General features: G+C 40.4%; 1 protein-coding gene across 3 annotated transcripts in view; it reads left to right on the plus strand.

The window, feature by feature from the left end:
• COBL (cordon-bleu WH2 repeat protein) overlaps positions 1-21712 on the plus strand; it is a 370310-nt gene that overhangs the window by 154042 nt on the left and 194556 nt on the right. The gene's annotated exons all lie outside the window — the stretch shown is intronic.

A 21712-nucleotide genomic window follows, 5' to 3' on the forward strand; every position in this document is an offset into this window, starting at 1 on the left:
CATTTTAATTTTATCTAATTTTAAATTTATCTGATATATACTTGATACTCACCATCACCTTAATAAATTACAAGGACAAACTCTTCTTTAACAGTAAGAAAGTTTGTATTGTTTCTTTTTTCTTGATTTCCATCCAGTTCCCACGTATTTTTTTCTATTCAATATATATTTTATGCTTGAAGATATTTTGTAGATTAATACATTATAGAATTTTTGTAGATTAATAGAAATTGTGATCTATGGAATTTCTTATAAATAAAAACATTTGCCTAAATTATATTTTTAAGTTTATGTAATCATAAAAGCCTAAGTAGAAAAATATTCTTCTAGATTGAGCTCTCATTATTATTGCAAAATAAATGAAAGTGATGTATATCTTACTAATACTGATATATAATTGTTTAACATGAAAAGTAATTTTTTTTCTTGAAAAGACATCCCTTAATGAGATGAATGGTGGTTTGTGTTTCATTTAGTCCGTGTATCCGCTGATGAACATGACTTACATATGAAATTAGAAAAGGCTTAACGTTATTTCTGTGCCTTTTTTCATTTTCACTTACGTAAGCATCAAAAAAACTGTTAGACATAAATAAGTGTATGATTGTTACAGCAGCGTCTTTCAATTCTTTAAAGTCCTTCTGGATAATCTGTCAAAATCATGTAGTGATCTATTATTAGATGTTATTTTGGATGATCTTTGATCTGTACCCAATTAGATTCTCTTTTAAATTTGTCAGTAGCAAAGATTTGAAAGCCATCTGACTTTCAGAGGAATCACTAGTTGTTTACTTCTGAGAGAATAAGAAGAGGGGAAAAAAAGCCTTATCAAGACTTAACAAATGATAATTATACTTCTTACTCTTTTGCTCTTAGGTACCTTTTTAAACCTAACATATTATTAAGGTTTGAGGAAATTGAAATGTTGTTCCTTTTCACACACCTTTACCAATACAGTGGGTTTTTTAAGTAATTTTTTTTAAATCATATTCTAAACTTTAAATATATTTTTGCCAAGATCTTGGGTTTATAGAAGATGTCTGCATATAAACTAATTGGTAAGGCAGCCCTTATTGTTCAAACAAAAGGCCAAATCAATTTTACTTTTGGTTTTAAAAAAAAGTCTAACTGCATTTTTTAATTTAAGAGAATGTGTGTGTCCCTTTCACAATTATTTCAGTGCCGAATCTAAGAGCAGCTGTGTTGAGATGTACTCATTTCCTCACATACTACTTTAAAAACATGAGTTTAAACCCTTATTGCTATTTTCCTTCTTATTAATGGCCATATTTTAATGCCCTGTGAAAATCAGACATCAACTCTTATGGCAGCCAAATCTGGCTTGTGAATAAGAACGTTTCCAGTGTGAAGCAGGATCTAATGCCTGAACCTGGCCACTGAGGCTGCACCTCAGCCCCAGTAATGCAGCAGCCTGTCCGTAAGAATTTTTAGGACCATTCCCACCTGAATCCAAATCCACTAGAACCAAATTTATGTGATGATTTTAAAGAAAGAAAATCCCTTCTTCACTTGTAACCTTAAGCAAATCCTTACCTTCCGTAATCACACCAGTAATACAGTTTTCTTGGCTGTAAAACAAACTTAAATCAACTGAAAATTATTTGAAATGTCCATTAACTTACTAGTCTGTAAGACTTACCTGTTACCAGTCTCTATTTTGGCCACAAGCCGCTGAAAACATCTTAAAATATTTTATGCACTCCACAAACTGCAGAGCCCTGGAAGTCCAGTGGTTAAGAGCTCGGCTGCTCACCAGAAGGTCAGCAGTTCAAATCCACCAGCCACTTCCTGGAAAACCTACGGGGCAGTTCTGCTCTGTCTTATAGGGTCACTGTGAGTCAGAATCAACTTGATGGCAATGAGTTTCTACAAACTACATTTATGTTTGAATAGGGGATCTATTTAATTGCACTGAAGAATTTGGTATGTCGTACCTTTTGGTTATTACAGATATTTTAACTTTTGCTATAGCATGAAGAAGTGCCTAGATTTTGCAGTGAGCAATGCTAATTCGTTTGGGTTTTTTTTCCCTTACTAATGGCATGGAAGAACACATTCGTGATAGAAATAAATAAATTCATACATACACACATACCTAGACAGAAACTTCCTATGAAATATCTAATGTATGAGGAAAATTATAAAATTCTACAAATAAACACAAAGTAGAATTATACAAATAGAACTTTTTTAGATAGGAAGACTCAACATCATAATGTCAATCAGGTTTTGTTGTAGAGCAAAATAAGTTGATCATCAAAGTTTACTTGGAAAAATAAACAAGCACAGATAGCCAAGAAAACCCTGAAAAGCAAGAAGGATTGGTAAGCCTTACTCTTTTTTAAAATATAAAAATTCTAATTAAAACTTTATATTGGTATACAAATAGATCACTGGAACAGAGTAGAAAATCTAGAGCCAATTGCAATAGAAACATGGTATATAATATATTCGGTCCATCAAATCGGTGGAAAAAAAATAAACTGATTAATAAGTGGAGCTGGGATAATCGAATAGCCATAAAGAAAAAAAAATGAAATTCCATATGTTTCTTCTACTGTACACTAATAATAAATTCCAAATGGATCAGAAATCTAAATGTAAAAATTGGTATCATGTAAGTCGACTGCACCTAACAATAACAACAAGTACCAGCGGAAAATGTAAGTGAATGCATCTTAAACTCAGAGTAAAGAGCACTTTCTTAACTATGCCTCAATATCCAGATTCAATACAAGAAACAGATTTATAAATTTAACTTTTTGAAAAAAAAAAAAAACCCTCTTAAATGACAAAAAAAAAAGGAAGGAAGGGTATTACAAGCAAAGAAAAAATCCAAATGATAAATGGGGGACATTTAGAAAGAAAGAAAATCACAACCTGATATAGATAAAAGTGAACAGAAAGTTCACAGAAAAAGAAATGCAAATGGTACATAAATAAGTGGAAAAAAGCATTCAAATTCACTCAATGAAAAATGTAAATTAAACCTACGGTGCACTTCCATTTATCATCTATTGGATTGACAGAAATTTCTCAATATACTCTGTTTGCTAATCTATGAGGACCTTATACATATATTGCTGAACAGAATGCAAAATACTCCAACCTTTACAGAGGGGGAATTTGGCAATATCTAGGCAAACTATATATATTATACATATTACCCTTTGGCCCAGAAATCCTGCTTTTAGAAATATATTCCAAAAACACACTGGCAAAAATAACAATGCTTGAACAAGGCTATTTATTGCAGCATTGTTTGTTGTAGCAAAAGATGGAAGCAACTCAAATGCTCACCGGTAGGGGATTGGTAGATTAAACTATGGCACATCTATGTGATTGAGTACTTTGAAACTGTAAAAGTGAATGAAAGAGATAATTATATGCTGACACGAAGTGTTCTCTAGAACATAGTTCTTCCTTTTTTTTTTAAGGGTGAATTTTACTGTAAATCAAAAGTCAGTAAATGAAGCAATAATAGGGAAACCCTGGTGGCGTAGTGGTTAAGAGCTACAGCTGCTAACCAAAAGGTCGGCAGTTCAAATCCACCAGGCACTCCTTGGAAACCCTGTGGGGCAGTTCTACCCTGTCCTGTACGGTCGCTATGAGTCGGAATCAACTTCAGGGCAGCTGGTTTGGTTTTTGGTTTGGGTTTCTAGCCCGAGGGCAGGACAGCACTTAATAAATAATGATGGCTCTTGATGATGTTGACCACAGCTGCCACTACATGCTTGTCTTGTGCTAGGCTCTGTGCTTAGTTATATGATTTCATTTTATCCTTTTCATGACACTATGAGGTAAGCGTAATTATCTTCCTTATATAGATCCAGGAATTTCCCAGCTTTCAGAGGTCAAGTTATTCATCATATTTGTTAATGTCCACTAATTTTTGCTTGATATTATCCTCCCTCCCATCAAGCATATTGGTGAGGTAACATTTCTTAAGGGCATTCTGCCATTGTTTTGATAATTTTCACCTAAGCTGTTGACTTCCGGTCTGCTAATTGTCATACTCATGTGTCCTTAATCGTATTAGAAGGTAGGATCGAGAAAGCATCAGCATGAATGGGTCACACCAGCCTTTTGTTTCTTTGAATGTCCTCTATTTCTGCCTTCCTTCAGTTGCATTGCCTGTGAGAGGCAACTCCTTTTGCAGATATCCAGTAATAAAATGTAAGCCAGCTCCACCTCTCTGTATCTTCCTGCCTTAGGTCCCATAAGCACTGGGGTTTTCGCCGAGTTGCAACGATGAGTATTTGCCTTACTGGTAACACAGTGCTGATCGCTGCACTGCTTTTGTGCCTTTGTACAAACACAATAATTTTGTTTCAGTCCCAAATCGTAATGTAATCTCTTTGAAGATACTTTAGATGGCAGTTAAACTCAACGTGTATAATGCCCAGAAACCCAGTGCTGTCGAGTCGATTCCGACTCATAAAAAGCTGCCTGTAATTCAGTTGAGGTGATGATAACATAAATAGGGATGACCAAGTTCTTGTCAATGCAGGCGGCGAGAACTGTGTCATTACTGCCTCGTGGCAGATGATGATCATGATATGGCATCAGTTGCCCCATTTTCAGGGATGCAAAAAGATGACAAAATGTGCGTATAGGACCGATGAAAGAAGGTACACACAATGACCCAAACCCGGGTTCACCTACCTCCAAAAAGCCTATGCTTTCTTCCCCCTGCCACCAGTTGAGTGATCTTAGAGATCACTGGAGATCACTTGGAGATCTTGGGAGGTGGACTAAATTCCTTAATCTCCTCTGTAAAATGAGGGTAATCATGCCTAATTTGTAAGGTGGTTCTGAAGAATATATCAGAAGAGCCATTTATTAGAGTCGTAAGGGAGCTGAAGCATCTTGCTCTTGCAAAGTTGATACAGCTTCTCTAAACTCTACAGTAGAGAAACAGTAATGTGATCTCTTAGGTTTTTCACCTTCAGGTACGCGTTTTCTCGGCTGAACTTTGGGCTGGACAACACAACACAGAACTCTGACCAGTTATTGAAGTGCTATAGTTGAGCCTTATTAACCCAGGAAACCTTTTCTGTTAATGATCTTGACCAGTTTCTCACTTTTTTCTTTCTTTTTAATTGTGCTTTAGGTGAAACTTTACATAGCAAATTAGTTTCTTATTGAGCAATGTATACACAAATTGTTTTGTGACATTGGTTGCAGTCTACACGATGTGTCAACACTTTCCCCTTCCACACCCAATTCCCCATTTCAGTCTGTCCATTTTTCCTATTCTTTCCTGCCTTCTTGTCATTGCTTTTGTGCAGTTGTCACCCTTTTGGTCTAGTATACATGATTGTGTTATTGTTTGTTTTATAGACCTGTTTAATCTCTGGCTGAAGGGTGAACTTCAGGAATGGCTTCAGTTCTGAGTTAAAAGGGTGTCCAGTCTTGAGAATTCCTCCATTCACTGTCAGACCAGTAAGTCTGGTCATTTTTTTTTGTGTGTGTGCGAATTTGAATTTTGTTCTACATTTTTCTCCCACTCTGTCCAGGACCCTCTATTATGATCCCTCTCAGAGCATTCAGTGGTTGTAGCCGTGTACTATCTAGTTCTTTTGGGCTCATGCTCGCGGAGACTGTGGTACCTGTGTTCCATTAGTCTTTTGGACTAGTATTTCCATTGTGTCTTTGGTTTTCTTCATTCTCCTTTGTTCCGGTTAAGATGGGACTGGTAGATGTATCTTAGATGGCCACTCCCAAGCTTTTAAAGCCCCAGACACTGCTCACCAAAGTTGGAAGTAGAACATTTTCTTTATGAACTTTGTTATGCCAGTTGATTAGATGACCCCTGTGACCATTTGACCAGTTCTTGACCTGAAGGTATGCTCTGACTCTAGGCACAGAGGGTACTGATATTTTTGACTATGCCTAAAGGTTTAGACAACTTTTCTATTTAGACCCCAGAGTTCCTTAATGCAGACTGAAGGAGACATGTGGCATCTATAAAATCTTAAAAGTGTTTCTCACTATCGTTTTTTCATTTAGTTTAGGGAGTGATGCAGGTAAAGTAGTTAAAAATAAAACAGCAGGATGTAGGAGGAAACACTTATATTTTATCTGATTCTTTCCAAAATATCCAGGCAGTGGTAGGCGATAGACTCATGGTGGCAAAGGTCCTCACTAGCCTTAAATGCAGTCCTTTGACACAATCAGCACAAATCCATAGCAACTTAAAAAGGAAACCCAGATGTTTGTGTTTCTTTTGGTCATGTTGATGCATTCGGGTGAATCCTTAAAAGTTAGATATTCTTGTTGGAGAGGCTGCAGAGAGATTGGAACTCTTATACACTGCTGGTGGGAATGTAAAATGGTACAACCACTTTGGAAATCTATCTGGCGTTATCTTAAACAGTTAGAAATAGAACTACCATACAACCCAGAAATCCCACTCCTCGGAATAGACCCTAGAGAAACAAGAGCCTTCACACAAACAGATATATGCACACCCATGTTTATTGCAGCTCTGTTTACAATAGCAAAAAGCTGGAAGCAACCAAGGTGTCCATCAACGGATGAATGGTTAAATAAATTGTGGTATTTTCACACAATGGAATACTACGCATCGATAAAGAACAGTGACGAATCTCTGAAACATTTCATAACATGGAGGAACCTGGAAGGCATTATGCTGAGCAAAATTAGTCAGAGGCAAAAGGACAAATATTGTATAATAAGACCACTATTATAAGATCTTGAGAAATAGTATAAACCGAGAAGAACACATACTTTTGTGGTTACGAGGGGGGGAAGGAGGGAGGGTGGGAGAGGGTTTTTTACTGATTAATAAGTAGACAAGAACTGCTTTAGGTGAAGGGAAGGACAATACTCAATACATGGAAGGTCAGCTCAATTGGACTGGACCAAAAGCAAAGAAGTTTCCGGGATAAAATGAATGCTTCAAAGGTCAGCGGAGCAAGGGCATGGGTTTGGGGACCATGTTTTAAGGGGACTTCTAAGTCAATTGGCAAAATAATTCTATTATGAAAACATTCTGCATCCCACTTTGAAATGTGGCGTCTGGGGTCTTAAAAGCTAACAAGCGACCATCTAAGATGCATCAATTGGTCTCAGCCCACCTGGAGCAAAGGAGAATGAAGAACCCCAAGGTCACACGACAACTAAGAGCCCAAGAGACAGAAAGGGCCACATGAACCAGCGACCTACATCATCCTGAGACCAGAAGAACTAGTTGGTGCCCGGCCACAATCGATGACTGCCCTGACAGGGAGGGCAACAGAGAACCCCTGAGGGAGCAGGAGATCAGTGGGATGCAGACCCCAAATTCTCATAAAAAGACCATACTTAATGGTCTGACTGAGACTAGAAGAATCCCGGTGGTCATGGTCCCCACACCTTCTGTTGGCACAGGACAGGAACCATCCCTGAAGACGACTCATCAGACATGAAAGGGACTGGACAGTGGGTAGGTGAGAGATGCTGATGAAGAGTGAGCTAATTATATCAAGTGGTCACTTGAGACTGTGTTGGCATCTCCTGTCTGGAGGGGGGATGGGAGGATAGAGAGAGAGGGAAGCTGGCAAAATTGTCACAAAAGGAGAGACTGGAAGGGCTGACTCATTAGAGGGAGAGCAAGTGGGAGTACGGAGTAAGGTGTATATAAACTTATATGTGGCAGTCTGACTTGATTTGTAAACGTTCACTTGAAGCTCAATTAAAGTTAAAAAAAAAAAAAAGTTAGATATTCTTTAGGAGCCGTACTTTGTATCTGTATCCTGGCCTTTTAGTGAGAAGAGAGGGTGAGCAATACAATGGAGTGAGAGAACACTTGTTCTGCCTTGTACTGGGCATGTGATGGGGGATCTTGATGAACTTCTCTGACGTTGCCTTTCCATACAACAGAAGACTCGTGGTCCCTCCTCCCAATGCCCCTTTGAGGGGTAAATGAGATGTGCTCTGTAGACATCTTGCCTGTCCCGCTTTCTACCAGGCGCTCCGCCTGGGCCTGGGAATGAGGAGTTGTTTAGAATGTCCTTGCTTCTAGAGAACTTGCAATTTCAAGATGCATCAGACACAGAATTAAAGCTGCATGAAAAGTGATATCATAGAGGTTCGTCTGAGATACAAGAGAGGAAATGCCTAGTCAACAGAGGTGGTCTCCTGTTGGAGGCAGCTTTTGAGGTTAGTAACTGAGGAGCAGAGAAGGGTTCCTGTGGGGCCTGGCATGCAGAGAGGGTGCTGAAGCAAGTCCACCATGTGCTTGACAAGGAGGGGTGGCTGGGGACAAAGAGTGCAGGTAGGAAAAGCCCCCAAATCCACACCAAGGAGTTTATCCTTTAGCATATGGGAAGCCTTTGAAAGCCTTGCTCAAACAGGAGTGGTATTAACTGAGTAGGTGCTCTGGGCGAGTTTGTCCCTGCCTCACTCTTTCTCCCCGCAGCCCCTTCCTCTTTGCTCACCCTGTTTTGTCTTTGTGCCACATACACCCTTCACAGAGTTAGGGGTAGACTGGCTGCATGTGGAATATCAAAGACTGAGTGCTTTTGAAACATGTCTGTTGCAACCACAACTTTCACACACCTGGTCTGGAGTTGCCTGCAGAGGAGGATTTCCTTTGGTTGTCGGGAATAAGACTCTCAGCTGGAGGAGTTTCCCCATGTTTAGAAATGGTAACAAAGATAGGAGCTGTGCCACCAGAGTACTCCCTTAACCTGTTTTCAGTGATGGGAGCCTTACATGAGGAATTTCCCCTGGCTCCTTGGTAACCACGTCATTGAAACAGAGACCCATCCCACGCCAAGCTCCTCTTTTTCTGACATTCTCCACTGGGTAGTATCCACCCGCACATGGGCACGCTTGTGAGGTTCTGTCTTCTCCAAAAGGAGCTGCTGTATTTGGATGTTGTGCTTTTGAGTGCAGAGGCAGGAGGATAGCATGGTGGAGGCAGAGTACAGGCATTATAGTCTCTGCTCAGCCTTCGTAAGGTCCCTGACCCCACTTTCCTCATTTGTAAAATGGGCATCCACCTGCAGGATTACTGGAAGGATTAGAATTTATGTAGCTCCCCCAACACCCATAGTAAGTGTTCAAAAATGGTAAGTAAACTTGATTGGAGCTTTATTAGAAAATTTGCAGCTATTATTATTTACTCTTTTCCATGAGAAAAGTTAAGTGGCTTAAGGCTTATTTCCGAAAATCAGACTGAGAAAACCCATAGATTACAATGGTCTGATACGTGGCCAATCATGGGGATGGTGCAGGACTAGGCAGCATTTCCTCCCAGTGTGCATGGGATTACCATGACTCCACGGGCAGCTAACAACAACAACAGCAACATCCAGCCTATAACCTGAAGAATCTGTGAGAAGAGATTTGTATTTAAAAAAAAAAAATTCCTGATGTAGATGGTTGTTATGGATTGAACTGTTTCCCCCCAAAACATGTGTCAACCCAGCTAGGCCATGATTTCCAGTATTGTGTAGTTGCCCTCCATTTTGTGATCTGACACGATTACCTATAGGTTGTAAATCCTAAACTCTATGATGTTAATGAGGCAGGGTTAGAGGAAGTTAATGAGGCAGGACACAATCTACAGGATTAAGTTGTATCTTGAATCAGCCTCTTTTGAGATATGAAAGAGAGAAGTGAGCAGAGAGAGGAGGGACATCATTATAATCAAGCAAGAAAAGCCAGGCGCAGAATGCATCCTTTGGACTTGGGGTCCCTGCACTGAGAAGCTCCTAAACCAGGGGAAGATTGATGACAAGGACCTTGCCCCAGAGCTTACAGAGAGAGAAAGCCTTCCCCTGGAGGTGGCGCCCTCAATTCAGACTTCTAATTCTAGCCTCCTAAACTGTGAGAGAATAAATTTCTATTTGTTAAAGGCATCCACTTGTGGTATTTCTGTTATAGCAGCTCTAGATAATTGAGGCAATGGTCAAAGTAATACAGTCTTTCCTGGAAAGGTTAGCTGATTTCATGTACAATAATATTCACGTGGTGGCAGAGTGGTTAAGAGCTACAGCTGCTAACCAAAAGGTCAGCAGTTCGAATCCGGTAGGCATCTTGGGAACCGTATGGGCCAGTTCTGCTCCATCCTGTAGGGTCTCTATGAGTTGGCTCGAAGCCAGCGGATTTAACGTTCACTCTATTCCAGAATGTGGCTGCACTTTCTTTATTAAAGGGTGTTTGAATCATAATAAATATAACCACCTGCCAAAGAACTTCAAGTCGTTTTCTTGAGGTTTTACATTTTCCTGAAACCCCTCCCATTTGTATCCAGTGGGAAAGACATGCTCTAGAAATGAGTCTCAGGGGTTATAAACTGGGCAGGCTTAACTGCCTGAAGTGGACTGGCTTAGGGACTTGGGTCATTTTTTTCCCTCAAACTCAGAATATGAAACTATAAAGCATGAAGTAGATCATAGTACAGTTTTCTTGTCCCACACATACTGACCCTGAGACACAGGGAGAGCTGAAATGGTCTGGCATAGTCTTGCCGCTGATCAGTGATAAGGTGGGGCGTAGCCCTCAGATCGCTTGTCTGTGTCCTTAAAGCCACATAAACAGGAGGAATAAGGTATACACAGGGATGGAACAAGGTTCCTGAGTTAGTTTGTAATTCAGCACACAAAAATGCAAAAAGTAGAAAGTGCACTAGTTGGGAGTCAAGTGCCCCGAGTTCTAATGCTGCTTTTTGGTAGCTATGGGACGTTGGGCAAGCCATAGGCCTTTCTCTATAAAATGAAATTTTTTTTTTTTTTTTTTTTTTGACGAATCTGAAGGTTGAAGCGCTGGCAGTGCAGTGGTTAAGAGCTGCAGCTGTTAACCAAAAGGTGGGTGGTTCGAATTCACCAGCTGCTCCTTGGAAACCCTGTGAGGAAGTTCTGCTCTGTCTTAGAAGGCTGCTATGAGTTGGAATCAACTCGATGGCAATAGGTTTGTTTTGGTTTTCATCTGAAGGTTATCAATACATCAATATAAACAACAGAAACCCTTGTATTGCTTGTTACTGTAAAGTTAGAAGTGTTTAGGTGAATTATTTTTCAAAAATCGTTGCCTCAATCAGAAAAAAACAAGAGAGTCATCTGAGGAGATCTTGTCCATTTACCCTGTTACATAGGTTTTGGAAACAATTTTGTCATCATGAGGTGGTTTGTTCTCATGAATGGAAGGAGTCCTTCACTAGTTTTGAAGTGACATCCATATCCAAAGTCCTAAAACAAAGATTTCTGGAATCCAGGATGAAGTGGGCCCTGGGCTCAAGGGACGACCTCACAGCTGCCAGCAGCACCCGCCCCTAACTGAAGCTACTGCAGTGTCTGTAAGGTCCAGCATTGAGTCCAGAAGTTTCCAGGGATGCTTACCAGTAAAAATGACACTTTTTGGAAAAGTTACTAAAAAACTTAAGTTGTGAAGGAAATTCTGTCATTTTAGGGTGTTATCTTTGGGATTACCTAGTGGCATAGTGGCTAAGAGCTCAGCTGCTAACCAAAAGGTCGGTAGTTCAAATCTACCAGCCGCTCCTTTGAAACCCTATAGGGTAGTTCTACTCTGTCCTATAAGGTCACCATGAGTCGCAATCCTTGTGACGGCAGCGTTTTTTTTTTTTTTTAACCACCATGCTTAGAGTTCCCGTGTTCACAGCCAGCTTGCAGCGCTGGTTGAAAATCCCCATCTCAAGGCGATAAAGAACTTTAAGTGTTTACAGGAAGTATGCGGCGAGTCATTTCTGCCACAGGGTGTCAGTGTCTTCACAGACACAGTGAATCCGCCTGGCATTCTATAATCTCAGCCAGAGAAGCTAAAATTAGCTTTGTTTATGGAGTGTTCACAAATCCAGAGCAGGAAAATATGTCCCAGGGGCTGAGCCACATGTTTGTGATGTAGAACTAATTTTTGTTATAAATCAACTTTGCAGAGATATTTTATTTTAAAAGGATAGCTTGTACCTTGTGAAATTGTTTAATATTCAAAATTATAAAACAAATAGCACATGGGAAGTTTTGAAAGTGGGTTGGGGAAATCACATGGAGTGCCTGCAGTCTAACAATTTATTGTTATTGTGTGTATTCTCGTAGTGGTTAAGTGCTACGGCTGCTAACTAGAAGGTCAGCAGTTTGAATCCGCCAGGCGCTCCTTGGAAACTCTACGGGGCAGTTCTACTCTGTCCCATAGGGTCGCTATGAGTCGGAATTCCTTGACGGCAGTAGGTTTCTTTGTTTTTTGTTTTTTGATGTGTATTCTCCTAAGCCTTTCTGAACAAGTATGTGTGCATTTTGCCTAGTGCCAACAATGCTGTACTAGGGTTTTGCCCTTGTCATTTACCGTCAATTTGCCTTGATACAGCGTAGTCTCTTAATTTTGTTAAGGTTGTATGAGCTTACGGAAGGGAGGAAAATCATGGATTTTGTTTCTTTGCTTGGATTTGGGTTCTGGCTTTGGCATTTAGTAATTCTCTGAGTTCTTAAAGTCCCATCTTCTCCATGTATACAGTGGGGTTCATAGTCATTACCACCCAAGGTTCTTAAAAAAAACAGGGACTAAATAACGTTGAATAAGTGCCAAGCACAGGAATGAGCTCATAGTTTGCACTCAATAAATGTTGCATCTCTCTGCCCTATTATTGCTTCTTGTTTATGTTATCATAAATAATGTGATGGTCATCTATGTCCCAAAAGCCTTTTTCCATTTGAGGGGATTTCCTTATGAAAGACACTTGTAAAGAAATTAGAGAATCAAAGGATATAACAGCTTCATAGCTTTCAGTAGAGTTTGTGTTTTTCTAAAAGTTTGTGATATGTAACATTGCCACCAACAACAAATAACAGTGTCTTATTATGGTGACCCAGTTTTCCATTGCTAATCCAGCGTCTTGTAAACACAACTCCTTATAAATAGTGGAGAGTAAACAGATCATAAAATGTAATTAAAAAAAAAAATCCTAAGGGTTTTTCATACCTGTTTAGTCCTTAAAATTAGTTTAAAAAATTCATGTCAGATGATCTCTAATGCAAACCAGGAAATTGTCAGAGGAGGGTTTTGTTTTTAAACCTGGAGTTGATTCTTACAATGAGCATAATATGTAACTATAGCCTGCAAGGTTGATTGACAATGGCCAATGCTAATACTTGGTTCTAGAAGTGAAAAGAAAAAATATAGATTTTTAACCCCTTGACTAAAAATGTTTATAGGTCTATTGAAAGGTAAAAAAAAAATGCGCCTTTCAAAATACAGATATTTCTTTTGTTTTCTTGAAACATGAGTGTTATGGATTGAATTGTGTCCACCCAAAAAATGTGTGTCAACTTGGCTAGTCTGTGATTCCCAATATTGTGTAATTGTCTACCATTTTGTCATCTGTTGTGATTTTCCTATGTGTTGTAAATCCTACCTGTATGATGTTGAGGTGGGATTAACAGCCATTACGTTAATGAGGTAGGACTCAATCTACAAGATTAGGTTGTTTCCAGTAGATGCTGGGTGGAAACCCCAGATGCTGCTCGGCATGACTCATATTGGCCAATAAACTAGAGACCCAGGTGGGAAGGCAGAAAAGCACCTTTATTTCATTGAGCAAGAAAAGGAGTGAGTGAGAGCTGCTGCCACCAAGACTGCTCCATGAGGGCAAGGGGAAAGTTTACTTTTAAGGAGTTTACACGTAGCAAGTTCATACAAGTTACATCAGCAACATTCTTTATCATACCACGCAGGCACAGTGGGATTTACATATAACTTGATTCATCACCAGGCCAGGCAAAAGAAACAGGATTCTAATGCAAAGCTGCTTAAGGCAGTAGCCTGGGGATCTCTGCCTTAAGGTTGTGTCTTAACTCAGTCTCTTTTGAGATATGAAAGAGAGGTGAGTAGAGACACAGAGGAACCTCATATCACCAAGAAAGTAGTACCAGGAGCAGATCGTGTCCTTTGGACCTGGGGTCCCTGTACTGAGAAGCTCCTAGACCAGGGGAAGATTGATAACAAGGACCTTCCCTTAGAGCTAACAGAGAGAGAAAGCCTTCTCCAGGATCTGGCACCCTGACTTCAGAACTCTGGCCTCCTAGACTGTGAGAGAATAAACTTCTGTTTGTTAAAGCCATCCACTTGTGGTATTTCTGTTATAGCAGCACTAGATAACCCAGTGAAGATATATATATATTTTTTATGTCTATGTATTTTTGTATTGCTTTCCCCTGCTCTTTGACAGACAACTATAAAACTGTAGAATCTTGGGTGCCTGCATATTGATTGGCTGAGCAAGTGGCATTTAAGTTGCTTCAGAATCCAGGGATGATGGCTATATACGATGACTGCCCTGACAGGGAACTCAACAGAGAACCCCTGAGGGAGCAGGAGAGCAGTGGGATGGAGACCCCAGATTCTCATAAAAAGACCAGATTTAATGGTCTGACCAAGACTAGAAGGACCCCTTTGGTCATGGCCCTCAGACCTTCTGTTAGCCAGGACAGGAACTATTCCCAAAGCCAACTCTCCAGACAGAGATTGGACTGAACAATGGGATAGAAAAAGATGCTGGTGAAGAATGAGCTTCTTGGATCAAGTAGACACTTGAGACTATATTGGCATCTCCTATCTGGAGGGGAGATGAGAGGGTAAAAGGGGGTCAGAAGCTGGCAGAATGGACATGAAAAGAGAAAGTGGAGAGGAATATGCTGTCACATTAGGGGGAGAGCAATTAGGAGTATATAGCAAGGTGTTTATAAACTTTTGTATGAGAGACTGACTTGATTTGTAAACTTTCGCTTAAAGCACAATAAAAATTAAAAAACATTTTAAACTGAACACTTGAGTGGCATTGAGTGCACTCACAGCATCATTCAACCACCACCTCTATCTAATTCCAAGTCATTTTCATCACCCCAAGGGGAAATCTTGTACTCATTAAGTAGTTGTTCCCCATTTCTTCCTCCCCTCAGCCCTTGGCAACCACTAATTTGCTTTTTTGTCTCTTTGGATTTGCTTATTCTGATATTTCATACAAATGGACTCATACAATAAAAAAAAAAAAAAAAAGAATCCAGGGATGAGATGAGAAGCAAATCTTTCAGTCCCTCACATCATCCTTTCCCATCTCAGGAAATGGCATCTCTGTCGTTAGTTGCTCAGGCCAAAACCTTGGGCTCCTTTGGACTTCTCTATTCTCTCACACTCCATCTGCAACCCATCACCAGACCTGGTCATACCTTCAGAACAGATCCAGACTTCTCAGCACTTTGCACGTCCACATCATTACCAGCCTCATCCCGGCCTGCTGGTCATGCCCTTTCCCTAGTAACCATGCCAACAGCCTCCTGGCTGGTCTTGCTGCTGGTGATCCTGCCCTACAGTGTTGTTCACACTAAGTGATCCTTCGTGTCACAGCTCTGCTCAGAGGGAAAATAGGTCATCATGGGACCTCCACACTCCGCAAACACAGACTCGCTGTCCCCCTCCCTGACGTCATCTCTTCCCATTGTGGCTTCCTCTGTGTTCCTAGACACACTCTCTTCTGTCTTAGTCCAAATTGCTGGAAAAGGAGATTGATGGTGAGATACGGCTTCCCCAGCCTGTGGCCTTCCCTTAACTAAGCCCCTTCAATTCATTATTGAACCATTGTTTCTCACTGTTTCAGAAAATGTGCTCAGTCTCCTGTCAGTCTAGCTAGCTTGTACCATCCTTTGGCTGCATTTCTACCTTGCGCTCATGAGAATGTTGTGAGCGACGTGCTGAGGGCCAGGTTTGCAGTATCCTTGACACTCTTCTGATCTCCCTGCAGTAATAGTCAGATAAAAAATGATGTATTTTCTTTAGGATGATTTTGTTCTCCATGAATTTATCTTTGCTTTTTAGCTGTTACGACTTTCTCTTTCAGCGGTCGGGGGTAACCATTTTAAGCCTATAGTTTCTGCAGTCTACCCATTCCTCTTCTTGAATGATGGAACACAATTCTGCCCACCCTGTCTTCACCTCTCACACATTCTCCCTGACCTCTCACATGTTAGGAAACCCTGGTGGCTAAGTGCTAGGGTTGCTAACCAAAAATTCGGTAGTTGGAATCCACCAGGCACTCCTTGGAAACTCTGTGGGGGCAGTTCTACTCTGTACTATAGGGTTGCTCTGAATCAGAATCAACTTGACGGCAATGGGTTTGGTTTTGGTTCTCACATGTTAAGGGCTTGGCTCTGAGGAACATAGTTCAGATGCCTACTGGGGCATTTCTTCTACCTGGAGACAGGGGTTTTCTTTATTCTTTCCTTGCTTAGCTTCTCCAATCTCCCCTCACGTGGCCCTTCCTCTGTCTTCTCAGGTTCAATAATATTTTCTTCATTTGTTTTTGTCCCATATCAACCTATATTCTTTCCTTTTTCTCCCTGTTATGAGACTGTTGCAGGCTGTGGGCTTAGCTTATGCAAGGCGGCTCCTGGTCTCCAACTCACCTTGGGGGTCTTTGGGTCTCACTCTTCAAACAGAAACTGCACCTGGAACATCTCTGCTCTTTTGTGAAGTTTAAACATAGTTCCAGTTCATAGAAAATTCCAGAATAAAATAGTTAACAAATGTTAACATTTAGATAAATTTGCTTCATTTCTTTTTGTTTTTCTAGGAAATACAAACACAGGTGATTCTGCCTGTATAACCCTAACATATCCCATTCCCTCCTTCCCTTCCCAGGAGTAATAACTCTTTCGAAGATTTTATATTCTAATAAATATAATGAATGGGATATGTCCATAAACAATGGCTATGTATATGTATATATGTATACATATGTTGTTGTTAGGTGCCATCAAGTCAGTTCCAACTCATAGTGACCATATGTACATCAGAACGAAGCACTGCCCGGTCCTGCATCATACTCAAAATTGTTGTTATACTTGAGCCCATTGTTGCAACCACTATGTCAATCCGTCTCTTTTTGAGGGTCTTCCTCTTTTTTGATGATCCTCTACTTTACCAAGCATGACATTCTTCTCCAGGGACTGATCCCTCCAGACAACATGTCCAAAGAATATGAAACTAGTCTCACAATCCTTGCTTCTAAGGAGTATTCTGGCTGTACTTCTTCCAAGACAGATTTGTTCGTTCTGGCAGTCCATGGTATATTCAATATTCTTCCCCAACACCACAATTCAAAGGCATCAGTTCTTCTTCTGTCTTCTTCATTCATCGTCCAGCTTTCACATCAATATATGTGTGTGTGTGTATACATATATATATAGTCTTTTTTGCATATTTTAAAAATGTGCATGATGATTTCTAAAGTCTGAATCTTGGCTCGTAGAATAGGAACAGTTAATGCTGACGAGGGAGTCCCTGGGTGGTGCAGACAGTTAACGTGCATGGCTGCTAACAGAAAGGTTGGAGGTTCTAGTCCACCCAGAGGCACTTCAGAAGAAAAGCCTGGAGATCTCCTTCCAAAAAATCAGCAGTTAAAAACTCTATACAGTGCAGTTCTGTTCTGTCACACACGGGGTCACCATGAGTCAAAACTGACTTGAAGGCAACTGGTTTCGTGGTGAGAAGGAAGTTGAAAAGAAGGAAGGAAGGAGGGAAGAAGGGAGGAAATAAAGCAAGCACACTATCTCCTCTAAAATAACTAATCATGCCGAAGCCTGAACCAAGTGAGTCTCTCTCCCCTATCCTTCCCTTTTCCTCTTCCTTGGCCCAATTGCCACTCACTGGATAAACTTGGTTACCAAGTCTCTCCCATATGAGACTCCATGAACCAGTGGACACTTGGGATACAGAAAGGAGCAAGACCAAGCCCCTGCCCTTTGCAGAGATACACACAAGGAGCCCTCTAGCCCACCGCTGCTCAACCTGAATGCACAGAATCCCCACACATCTTGTTGACACTGATTTAGGGCGCCTGGGGCAGGGCTTGAGATTCGGCATTTCTCATGAGCTCCCAGGGGAAGCTGGTCTGCCAGTCAGTGGGCCACACTTTGAGCACCAAGGCCCAACGCTGTGCTGTTTGGTAGAGTCGGATATTTGAGAGGAGCATACAGACCAGAGAGGCCACAGTTCTCTGTGAGAAAGGAAAGAGAGAGAGACTGCACAGAGAGGGTGGAGTTGAGCATGTCCAGTGGGAAGACCTGGGAAACACTAAGAGGAAGTGCTTCCAGCAGAGGGAGTGGGCCAGCGCAGGATAGTGTGTGTGGGAAAGGGCACGCCATTTGAAAATCCAAGAGGTGAATCCAGAAGGTCGTGCTTTCTCCAGGCCAGAAGGCAGTTTAATGGGCATCTCTGCCTCTCATTTAAATGCAAAGTAACTTAAGGGGAAGGAGAGGAGAAGAGTTAAGAAATAAAAGTTCCAATTTTTCAGTGGCCCTGTTTTGTAATTTGGAGTGCACCGTGATGCTCTTAACCATTGCCCACGGCGCGTGTTGTGTGTGTGTGTGCACACGTGTATATGTATGTGTGTGTGTTAGACTCAAGGGCAGGTGTGTCTTTTTTCTAATCATTTTTTTATTGTGGTAGGTACATATGTAACAACACATTTGCCATTTCAGCAATCTTCACACGTACAATTCAGTGACATTAATTATGTTCACCGTGTTGTTCAACCATCACCCTTAACTGCCCCCAATTTTTCCATCATCCATAACAAAAGCTCATTGTTCAAGGGCAGTGTTTGATGACTCTAGACTGGAAACATGTATTCAGAAATAAACTTAGCAAACGACTTACGACTTCTCAATATTTGACATTAAGCCTGGGTGAGAAGGATCAGAGAATTATTTTCATTTAATGACCAGAGTGACCTGTGTTTGCTTGGCTAAGAGTGTTGGTGCCCTAGATGATACATTATGGATCTGTAATTGCATGGTGAGTGTAACTCTTTGGGACGTTGATCTCTAATAAAGTATTTATGGGCATGTTTCCTGCCCCGTGACTCCCTAGTGAAATGTTTTGCCATTTTGGGGGAGATGCTGAGATCCACCCAGGAAGAGGCATCTTAGAAATTTGTGGGCTGAGCTTCAAACAGATAATAACTACTGCTTTGACAGTCTAGGGAGAAATAAAGGAAGAAAAAAAAAAATAGAAGGGTATTTGGCTTGAAAAGAATATTCTTAATTTACTTTTTTTTTTTTTTGGTCAGATTATATTGGTTGAACTACAAAAGTACATAGTCACTGATATTTCCTAAGTGAATGTTCTATGATGTTTGTTTTCCGTTAGTATACTGGATTTCTGCACAGTGTCATCTGGGTGATTTTCTAGCTTTATGGCAAAAATGTTAAGCCACTTATAAATGCAGATAGTTGTAAAGTTTATTCCTTTGAAAATACAGTGATTTACAGAAAAATGTACTTTCCATTTGCACTGAACTTCCTTAATATCACTCTTTTAGTATGATACGAACCCTATTTGGAGGCCTGGAGATTGGCAGAGGTTAAATGTTAACATTTTCATTACTGATGATGGGAGCTCTCCCGCATATAAAACATTGGAGTGGGACTTGATTGTAAACAATTCATGTAGTTAAACTTAATTAAGTTTTATTAAGCAGGTAATGTTACTAAAGTTCTTTTTTTTTTTCATGCTTTAGATGAAGATTTACAGAGCAAGGTAGTTTCTCATTAAATAATTAAGACACATATTGTTTTGTGACATTGGTTAACAGCCCCGGAACGTGCCAACACTCTCACCTTCTCGACCTTGGGTTCCCTGTTTCCATTCATCCAGCTTTCCTGTCCCTATTAAGGTTCTTTTACAGCAAATACTTACTGATTTGGACACTGCCCTACTTAACACATGTACCTTTAGGTTTCCAGCTTCTGTGTATTCCTTAATTTATGGGGGAGGGGGCTTAGAGATGAAGCCAAGAGTATGTATAAACTATGCAGTCTTATTATTAGTTTTTCTAAATATTGTCCGTTTTACAGCTTTGGAGATGAATAGTTTATAACTCTTTCCATAGCCTAAATTGATCTGACTGTGCCAAAAATCACATCTTCCCCTTTTCTGTTTTCTTTTTAGTCTGTCTTCAGTAACTATTTACAGCCTAGCTTTGTTGAAAAATTAAAGACGACTGGTAGCAAATAAAGGCAAATGACTTCAAGCTCTAGGAGAAGCAAGAGTCGTTTTATTATTATTGTTGCTGTTGTTCTATTGTTTTGGATTCATAATTGTATCCCTAGCAGCTGTACAGTACCTGGGACTAAGACTAGGGAACTCAGAAGTGTCTGTTGAAGAAATGAATGAATGAATGAATGCTGCATTCTGAAGTACAGCAGTGAAAAATGATTTCTGGTTCAGTTTGTTAACACTTTGTATCATATACTAAAGATAGACATTTTCCAGTAGTTTAAACAAAGTTTGGTTACAAATAGAAAAGAAAGGTTATTAATGCTGAGGCATAACATATATCCCAGTTGGCGCACACTTTAAATGCAGAGGTTTTGAATAATGATTATCTCATTGGGAATGGGAGAATAGTAAGAAATTCAGGATAAAAAGATTATGTTTCAGTGGTATGGTAGCTTTCATCTGAGGCTTTCAAAGCCTCTTCATATCTTCAAATCAGAACATCTCAGCTTTCCATGGTTTTGGGCTTGAAGTACACCTTCCTGCTGGAACTAGCAGAGACTAGCCATCATCCACCGTGACCTCGAGGAGGTAGTGGATCGCTGAGGCCTGCCACAGATCAGAGAGTTAGAGATGAATAGAAGGGGTGACAATAACCCTGTTCACTTTAGTGAAAATGAGACTAGAAGTTAGGGCACAGGTGGTTAGAAACGAAAAGTCGTGGACTCTAAAGATATTGTTGTTAGATAGTTCTTGGAAATAAGATTGAATGCTGCACGTTCAGTGGATCCAGATAAGTTATGTGAGCTGGTGGGTGTCGAGCATTGAGTCCTGTGGAGGATAAAGTTCTGGGATACTGGAAGCTGTACATGCAGGCAGTGTTATGACCAAGGGTTCAGGAGGTCTGCAAGGCTGTAGTCGTTCTCACGAAGGTTGGGTGCTTCCAATATGAGTTTCATAACACCTTGATAAAGGTGTTCAGCCCTTGTCCATATCTGTTCTTCATTGTCAGATCCAGCAACCAGTCACTTTCTCAGACTTCCTCCTAAGGGCTATAGTTTAAAGCTATAGTGGATTTTCTTCTTTAAGGCTTCTATTCTAGGCTAATATTAATGGCACTCAAACTTTTTTGGCCATGGCCATTATATTAGTAAGGGGAGGGTAAGCTGCTATCACAAATATGTTCCCAGAATTGAGAGGATCAAATCAGAAGTTTATTGCTTTCTCACGTAATACTTCCAGGGTTGGAGTCATTCAGGAATGAAAGCACTAACATTTTGCTATACAAGAGTCCAAGGTGGCCATGTTCATCTCCATCCCCATCAGTTGGGGAACGATCATAAAAGGAGATGTTCATGAGGCTTTTACAGGCCAAGTGTGAATGTTGCAAACTCATCACATTAACTCACATTTTATTGGAGAGAATTTAATGATTCAGCTACATAAAGCTGCAAGGGAACATAGGAAATGCAGTTCAACTGACCACCATGTGATCACACTTAAAACAAAATGAAAGAAAGGGGAATAGATTTTGCTGGACAACTGGCTGTCCTTACCATTACTGTGGCCTCCTTACCAGGTCTGCTTTCACTTTCTCTTATCACCTTTTTTTTTTGGTAAGAGAGGATCTCAAGAAATTGTTTGAGTTAACTTACTATAGCAGTCGTGTGGCCCA

The sequence above is a fragment of the Loxodonta africana genome, chromosome 8 (genome assembly GCF_030014295.1).
Source record: "Loxodonta africana isolate mLoxAfr1 chromosome 8, mLoxAfr1.hap2, whole genome shotgun sequence".
In the NCBI taxonomy this organism is placed as follows: domain Eukaryota; kingdom Metazoa; phylum Chordata; class Mammalia; order Proboscidea; family Elephantidae; genus Loxodonta; species Loxodonta africana.